This window comes from Cicer arietinum, chromosome 1 (assembly GCF_000331145.2).
Source record: "Cicer arietinum cultivar CDC Frontier isolate Library 1 chromosome 1, Cicar.CDCFrontier_v2.0, whole genome shotgun sequence".
Lineage (NCBI taxonomy): Eukaryota > Viridiplantae > Streptophyta > Magnoliopsida > Fabales > Fabaceae > Cicer > Cicer arietinum.
Window position 1 is genome coordinate 21895161 of NC_021160.2, and position 9119 is coordinate 21904279.

Below are 9119 nucleotides of genomic sequence, written 5' to 3' on the forward strand. Positions count from 1 at the left end.
TAAATGAAATTTTAAGAGTTTGAATATCTCATTAGTGATTAAAAATATGTTGTTTAATTATATGTTGTATCTCAAATAGAGTTTACAATATTTTTAACGTGGTGTTCTTTTGTTAAGGTATATGGTAGAGAGAGTTTAATTAGATTTTGGTCATAATAAGGTAGAGTTAATTACATTGTGGTCCCTATAGTTATCGTTCATTTATGTGTTGGTCTTCATTTTCTTTTCCTCCTTAGGTACAGACTTTTATAATTTTCATTCCATTAATAAAAAGGTCAGTAATATAAGGTTAGTATTTCATTGACTTTTTAGTTCGTTAGTCTGTTTAAACATGTCTCATTAATTATTCAAAATGTTAATACGAAATAAATTTTTAATAGGTTTATAAGTTTTATTAGATTTTCATAAAGGTTGGACTCAAATCTAAAAAAAGCCTTTGATTACCAATAAATCATGTTTAGACTTTAAATTTTTTGATGGGTTAGACTTAGACATTGTAAAGTCTAACTCAGTTTAGTTTATTTCAACTCTTATGAATCAAATATCTCACGGTGACACTAATATTAGCTCAATGATTCATCTCATTTATACATTTATACTAAGCACCATACAAATTTTTACTTGGCCTACCATTAAATACAAGAGAGGAAGGAAGAAGTTTTTTTTCTTTTCAAAGCGTGGGGATGAAGTTTGAGACAAGAGATAGAATGTAGGTGAGTATGCGATATACTTGTGAATTTGTTGTCTCCATGGTGCGCAACATGTAGAGATCATTCACTCGAAAAGTTATTCTAGATGATAAACATATTTGTCTTTTACACTCAATTTCACATAAAAGTAACATCTATGATGCTTTTCATTATCCAGGTTGTTGGCGAACTACCAATTTTTACTTCCACTTCTCATTTTATCTTGCTATTCAACATGCTTACTAGTTTTTACTTCTCATTTTATCTTGCTATTCAACATGCTTACTAGTTTTTACTTCTCATTTTATCTTGCTATTCAACATGCTTATGATATACTAATTTGTAGTTAAGACATGCAATTCTTCCTTCTCATCCTTTTCTTTATCCTCCAATTTATTTCAAACGCATTTGTTTCTTCTCTCTAGCCTATTGAGCTTTCCAACACAACTTACCATTGGAACTTTTCTAGCCATTTTGTCTTTGTGGCCTCTTAGATCTTTTAGTACCTATCTATTGTCGTTTGTTGTTACCCATTGCCTTGATCTTTGTTTGCTTGTTGTGATTTTCCTTTTTTGGTTATTTTTTATTGAAAAGTTACTTTCACCAAATAAGATATGAACACAATAAAGAGGAGAAAGTGGATTGACAATCACTTGACAATTCATATATGCCATGTGCAAGCAAATATACTTTTTAAGTTAGTAAAAAGCAAATGCGTTTTCCTTCGCACTCAAAATTAGAGCATGTATTGTTTGTGTATGAGAAAAAAATGGAACAACAATGAATTGTCGAAATAGAGATAACCACAAGTACGAAGTTCTTTCATGGGTACGATTGACAACAAGAATAAGAAAAAGATGAAGAAGATATCACATTAGGGTTCTTTGTCTGAGTTCATATTTTTTTGACTGGTTCATATTCATTTCAATAAACGAACGATAACTATATTTAATGAGAGATACATCATATTTTTTTTGTTTGTTTTGATTAGTTAAGATATTCTTGATCATGTTTGTCTTTTAGAAATTTGTGATTGTTTGCATTGCACTTGATTGTCGTGTGCTTGATCTATTTAGAAGTCTCGAAATAAAAGTATTTTTAATCAATAAAAAAGTAGTTTGCAATAAATTTTGTACATCAATCAAGTTTTCAAATCTCAACCATTAACTTGTCTTCTTGATATTGTTTGAATGTTTTAGGGATTTTGTTTTAGTTGTTTGGTTAGCTTGATAACATATTTTGTTTACACTAAATTTGCTGACTTCCTTGTATCTTTTTCTCACTCATTGTGCTCTCATCATGCTATGAATTATCTCCATTGATATTTTCTATTATTTTAACGAAATCTATATTCCCTATTCTTTTTAACAAATTTATAAAACTGAAAAATATCTATTTAATTAAGATTATTACTGAAAAATATCTTATAAAACTTAAAACTACCTTTTCAATTGAAATTTTTAAAGAATTTAAAAGACTATTTGTCTTAAAAAAATTAATTAATTAATTAAAATTTTAAAAGATTATAAATAATTTTAAGAATATTCAATTAAAATTTTCAAGATTTTTTAACGAAGACAATAAAATATAGCAGTATTTATTTGATATTTTTTACAGCTTAATCTTTTGGTATTCAAAATTATACATATTAATACCAACAATCGCACCAAAATCTTTAACCTGATGTATCTCTCATCAGATTTTTCTTTCTCATTGGCAAATGTATGTTTTTAGTGCTGTCTTGTGCTTTTAATTTCACATTTTTGTAATAGTTATTTGATTTTATATGCATAATGTTTGTTTTCAGGGTAAAGTATCATTTTAATCAGTGTATATGATATTACTCAGTAAAAAAAATTAAAATTAGTCTTTGACTGACATTTTAACGGTCATAAAATGAAAGTTGTATCTTTTATGTACTATTTTAACGATTTAAAGACTAATTCAATTTTAGGTCACAATGACAACATTTGCCTTCTCATATTTCGACTTTGTTTTTTTAGTTTAATTTGAATGCACAACATGCTTTTGATATATAATGCTTTTGTCTTCGCTGCCTTCTCGTACTTTGACTTTTATATTTTTTTAATTTGCATGCACTCTTAGCACATCATAACAACTCATGTCCATTACTTTAAAAATAGTTATCATACAAGTTAATTATTTTTGAACATCAGATGATTGTGACTCACTGTTAATGTAACAACTCTTTACATTAACAATGCATATAAATTAAATTCTTGTTTTTTTTCTTCTTTGTGTAATTTAGGTTTTTATTTGATTGCCTTTGTTTTTTATAATTAGTTATTAGTTTTATTATAACTATGAAGCTTAATTGGACCATGGAAGATATTTGGATAAATTCTACTTATGAGAAAATGAAGTTAGAATTTTTTGTTCTTAAAAGATTTGAAAATTGTATGGCATTTAAAATAGAAGATATGTGAATAAACCACCACTTTGTTTATCTATCGTAGTGTCGCGGCTTAAAATTTCGAGTGTTTCTCGAATTCAATGGAGTCGCCACCAAAATTTATTTTAAAATAGGGAAAATATTGGGAAACCCTTAAAAATAGAAAAAATGGTCTCCGAAACCAAATTTGAGTTCGGGAGTCGATTATGCGTAGGGAAGGTATTAGCATCCTACGACATCCGTTAAAAACGGTTACCTATAATTAATTGTGCAAGATTAATTTTAACTTAACTATATTTATTTTTCTTTATTATTAAATATGAATAACAATTATTACTATATTTAAAATATGATTTTGAAATAAATATGTACTTAACAAATAAAGGATAAAAAATAAGAAATTTTTATTTATGTGCTTGACAAGAATGTGATCTTGCTCTTACGTATCTCCCGATGCGATTGAGAAATCAAAGCTACGTAGTTCTTGGTTAAAAACAAAATGGATGTGTTGAGTGTGTTTTAAAGAAAATTTGTTTTGTGATAAAAAATGTTTTGACAAAATAGAAAAATAAAAGAGTTTGATTTTAATAAATACTTTAAAATACGAGTTTTAAGACGATCAAGTTGTACAACTCGTGTTCCAAAACTCAAGGAATAAAGAAGATGTCACATCTAATTTAATCCTCTACAAAATATTTTATTATTCTCGATTTTTAAATTGAGTTTCAAAACCACCAAATAGTACAACTTGTGTTTTAACAACTCAGAGATAAAAAAAGTTACATCTATTAAATAAGTCGATTTTAGATTAGTTCATTAAAATAAATAATGAATAAAAAATAGAATAAAATAAATTAAAATAAATAAATAAATAAAAAGAGTTTTAAAACAGTTAAATTATCATTATATATATATAATGTATTTTAAAATAATATTTTATTGATTTTACTTTCTTAAATAAATAAATAATTGATTTAATAAATCAAAATCATTTCAGCAAATAGTACACATGCTTGCAGACCTTTTCAGGACAGCATGGCCACGCCTGCGTTCAAAAAGCTACGAGTCCGACTTGCTATACTTCCTATCTACTAAGTTTCAAAGTAGCCATCATTTCAAAACACCTTAGCCTCATCTTTCTTTTTTAATACAAACCAGCATAACAATTTAGCACCAGCATTATTTCAATAGAAACCAACATCATCTCAAAATAGAAGTAAACCCATTCAAAGCTCAATAAATCCTAAACAAGTAAACCTATTTTAAAATAAAACAGAAACAAGTATAACAACAAGCATGACAGGGATACATACCATTGAGTTAGGTTGTTGCTCCTTCTATGCTCAACTATTTTTGTTTTCAAATCTCTCTTTAAAAAAAAAGAAATGTTTCTTTTTAAAAAATAAAAAATAAAAAATAAAAAATAAAACTCTCTTCTTTAGATGTGTATCTTCCCCTAAAAATGTCTCCCTTTTTTGTAAAAAAAAAGGATGTATTTATAGAGTTTTTTTATCTGTTTAGTTGCTTTCTTGGCTGTGTCTCTATTTGAGTTTGAGTTTTTTCTTTGTTTGATGTTTCGTTTTCTTTGCTCATCATCTGCATTTTTCTGCATCTCAGATGTCTTCATAAATTTAGATTATTTGTTCTGATATGTTCATTGCTGAACTTTTATTTGTCTTTTAGTTTCTTTTTTTTTTAACTCAAAAATTTGTCTCTTTGTTCTTATCATGTGTGCAAAGGCTGACTAGAAAAGAAATGCTTTTTTTGTTTCTCCAATTAGTTACAAAGCAAAGGCTAGTGCCTCAACCATGACACTGTATCAGGAACAGAAAGGCAGCAGTAAGGATAGCAACAAAACAGAGCCAAAGCAGGCTGGCTTAATTTGGTTTAAATTTGATTGTAATTGTAAATTAAAATTGTAATTTGAGACATAATGCAATTATTTATGGTAATTATTTTTATTTTCTTTTTTAAATACATATTTCCTTTTTTTGAATTATTTTCCTTTTTGATTTATTTTTATCAAAAATGGACAAAATTGGGGTACTACTGTCCCTATTTAATTATATTTTACTTGAAAAATATGAAAATATGAATAACAATGGTATTCGTTTTCATGTTATCGGGTAAAAGATAAGTAAATATAAGGACCTAAATTTTGTCCAATAACAAACACATGTATTAAAGTGCATTTGAAATGTTAAAGTGAGAATGATGCAAATTTTTTAGATGTGCAGAATAATCGTCGTCGGATTAATTACCGATGCGTAGATCGACAACAATAAAGATGATCGTCTTCGGATTGGTTACCGATGCGTAAATCGACAAAAATGAAGGTGATCGTCTTTGGATTGCTTATTGATGCATAGATCTATAGAAATGAAAGTGACCGTCTTCGAATTGGTTACCGATGCGTGGATCTATAGAAATTAAAAATGATCGTCTTCGGATTGGTTACCGATGCGTAGATCTATAAAAATGAAAGTGATCGTCTTCAGATTGTTTACCGATGCGTGGATCTATAGAAATTAAAAATGATCGTCTTCGGATTGGTTACCGATGCGTAGATCTATAAAAATGAAAGTGATCGTCTTCAGATTGTTTACCGATGCGTGGATCTATAGAAATTAAAAATGACCATCTTCAGATTGTTTACCAATGTGTAGATATATAGAAATGAGAGTGATCGTCTTCAGATTGGTTACCGATGCGTGGATCTATAGAAATTAAAAATGATCGTCTTTGGATTGGTTACTGATGCGTAGATCTATAGAAATGAAAGTGATCGTCTTCGGATTGTTTACCGATGCGTAGATCTATAGAAATGAAAGTGATTGTCTTCAGATTGTTTACCGATGCGTAGATCGTAATTGGTCCAATCTTGAAGGTGGATAAGTAGGGGAATAAGTATATGATATTTGCAATTCGGATGATAAGGTATGAACGATTCATCTGTGTGTGATGCATTGAGTATAGGTAAAGTGTCAATGAAGATGCATGGATCATGTGAGTATGAGTAAATTATGTAAGGTTTATGTGTCATGCATTATAGATAAATTTTTGTTCTTTTCTTTGATTCCCCGATCCTTATGCTCTTTTCCATCCCAAGATTCAGAAGATAACAACCATTTTTTTGCATGACGACTCCAGTATGTCTCGTGTGACCGCTTTTTCGAGGCGAAGCAAAATCTATTGTTTAAAATGATTACCCTCCTTATTATTTTTCACACACTCATATATCTAGAGAATCAAACGAGTTCCTGTGTATATATTTTTCAAGTGTCAAAATATTTAAAATATTTTATATTTTCACATATTTCAAATTCCAACATTTATTATCATAAAACAAAATTTTGAAACAATAGAAATCAATAATGAATCTGGATTGGTATATAAATAGTGTAACGTACAACATTGAATGACAATATTGGAAAATGTACATTCGTTACAATGAAAGCAAAAATAATTGAGGTAGGGGTTACAATGTGGGGATGGGTATGTTTAATTTTAGGTGGAGACATAACAAACGTTAGTCATTCTCGTAATTTAGGAATCCTAATAATCAGCTTCCAAGAATAATAATTGCCCCAATCTGAAGCGCTTATCCCTAACTTTTGCATGGACCGCTCTTTCGAGTTTTCAATCCATCGGGGTGCTCTAGTTTTTGCCTAGGTTGCCTTTTCAGCTTTTCAACCTAGCTAGCTCATCACCTTTTTTAAGCATAATATTTTTTGACTGCATCTGAATTTACTGGAAGTGGAAGGTCATCTCCATCCATTTCTGCGAGTATTAGAGCTCCTCCAGAAAAAGCTTTTTTTCACAACATATGGTCCTTCATAACTCGGGGTCCATTTTCCACGAAAATCTTTTTTTATGGGCAATATTTTCTTTAACACCAAGTCCCCTTCTTGAAACTCTCGAGGACGGACTTTTTTATCGTATGCCTTTTTAAGTCTTTTTTGATATAGCTGACCGTGACATAGAGCTATCATTCTTTTTTCTTCTATGAGATTTAATTGGTCAAATCGTGATTGAACCCACTCCGCCTCTTCCAGTTTTGTTTCCATCAAGACTCTAATTGAGGGAATTTCAACTTCAATGGGAAGTACCGCTTCCATTCCATACACCAATGAGAAAGGAGTTGCCCCTGTTGAGGTACGAACAGAGGTTCTATAGCCATGTAATGCAAAGGGAAGCATTTCATGCCAATCCTTATACGTCTCCACCATCTTTTGTATGATCTTCTTGATATTCTTATTTGCTGCTTCTACAGCTCCATTCATTTTCGGACGATATGGCGAAGAATTATGGTGCTGAATTTTGAAACTATCACACAACAATTTCAACTTCAATGGGAAGTACTGCTTCCATTCCATACACCAATGAGAAATGAGTTGCCCCTGTTGAGGTACGAACATAGGTTCTATAGCCATGTAATGCAAAGGGAAGCATTTCATGCTAATCCTTATATGTCTCCACCATCTTTTGTATAATCTTCTTGATATTCTTATTTGCTACTTCTACAGCCCCATTCATTTTTGGATGATATGGCGAAGAATTGTGATGCTGAATTTTGAAACTATCACACAACTCCTTCATCATTTTATTATTCAGATTAGTCGCATTGTCAATGATTATCTTATTTGGTAAGCCATATCGACAAATCAATTCTCTTTTGATGAATTTAACAACCACAATTCTCGTCACATTGGTATAAGAAGCGGCTTCAACCCATTTTGTGAAGTAATCAATAGCTACCAAGATAAACCGGTGACCATTGGAAGCTTTTGGCTCGATGAGTCCAATAACATCCACCCCCCACATTGAAAACGGCCATGGTGATGTTAAAACATTCAAAGAGGTGGGCGGTACATGTACTTTATCAGCATATATTTGACATTTATGACATTTCCTTACGTAACTAAAGCAATCAGATTCCATAGTCAATCAATAATAGCCAGCCCTCAAGATTTTTCTTGCCATTGCGTGTCCATTTGCATGAGTTCCAAAAGAACCTTCGTGAACCTCTTGAATGATCTTTTCTGCTTCTGCTTTATCCACACATCTGAAGGGAATCATATCACGATTCCTCTTATAAAGCACATCACCATTTAAGAAGAAGTTCATTGACAACCTCCTCAAAACCCTCTTGTCGTTCTCTGAAATACCTGATGGATATTCCCTATTCTTTACATAGGATTTGATATCATAAAACCATGGTTTGCTATCAAGCTCTTCTTCTATCGATAAGCAATATGCTGGCTTATCCTTTTGTTGAATTTTTATGACCGGCACAACCTGACCGACACTTGTTTTGAACATTGATGATAATGTCGCCAAGGCATCAGCCAGTTGGTTTTCTTCTCGAGGAATATGGTGAAAAGTGATATACTCAAAGTGTTCTGTCAATTCTTTGATATGGGTGCGATACAAAATCAATTTAGAATCTCGCGTTTCCCACTCTCCTTTCGTTTGATGGATGACCAACAATGAGTCTCCATATACCTCAAGAAATTTTACATTTGATTCGATAGCTGCCTTAATGCCCATAACACATGCTTCATATTCTGCAATATTGTTTGTACAATCAAAACACAACCTAGCCGTAAATGGAGTGAACTGGTTCTCTGGAGAAATCAAAATGGCTCCAATTCCATGCCCTAACGCATTAGAGGCACCATCAAACACCAACCTCCATTTTTCTTTATCAGATGATTCAATCTCTTCAAATAAAGTCATTATGTCTTCATCGGGGAATTCACACTGCATTGATTGATAATCTTCTACCGGTTGTTGGGCTAAGTACTTTGCTAGTGCTCTTCCTTTGATAGATTTTTTTGTAACATATACCAAATCGTATTCTGATAATAACATCTGCCAATGAGCGATCCTTCCAGTAAGAGCAAGTTTCTCAAAGATGTAATTAATTGGGTCCATTTTAGACACCAACCAAGTTGTATGACATAACATGTATTGCCTCAACCGACGAGCAGCCCATGCCAATGCGCAACATGTTC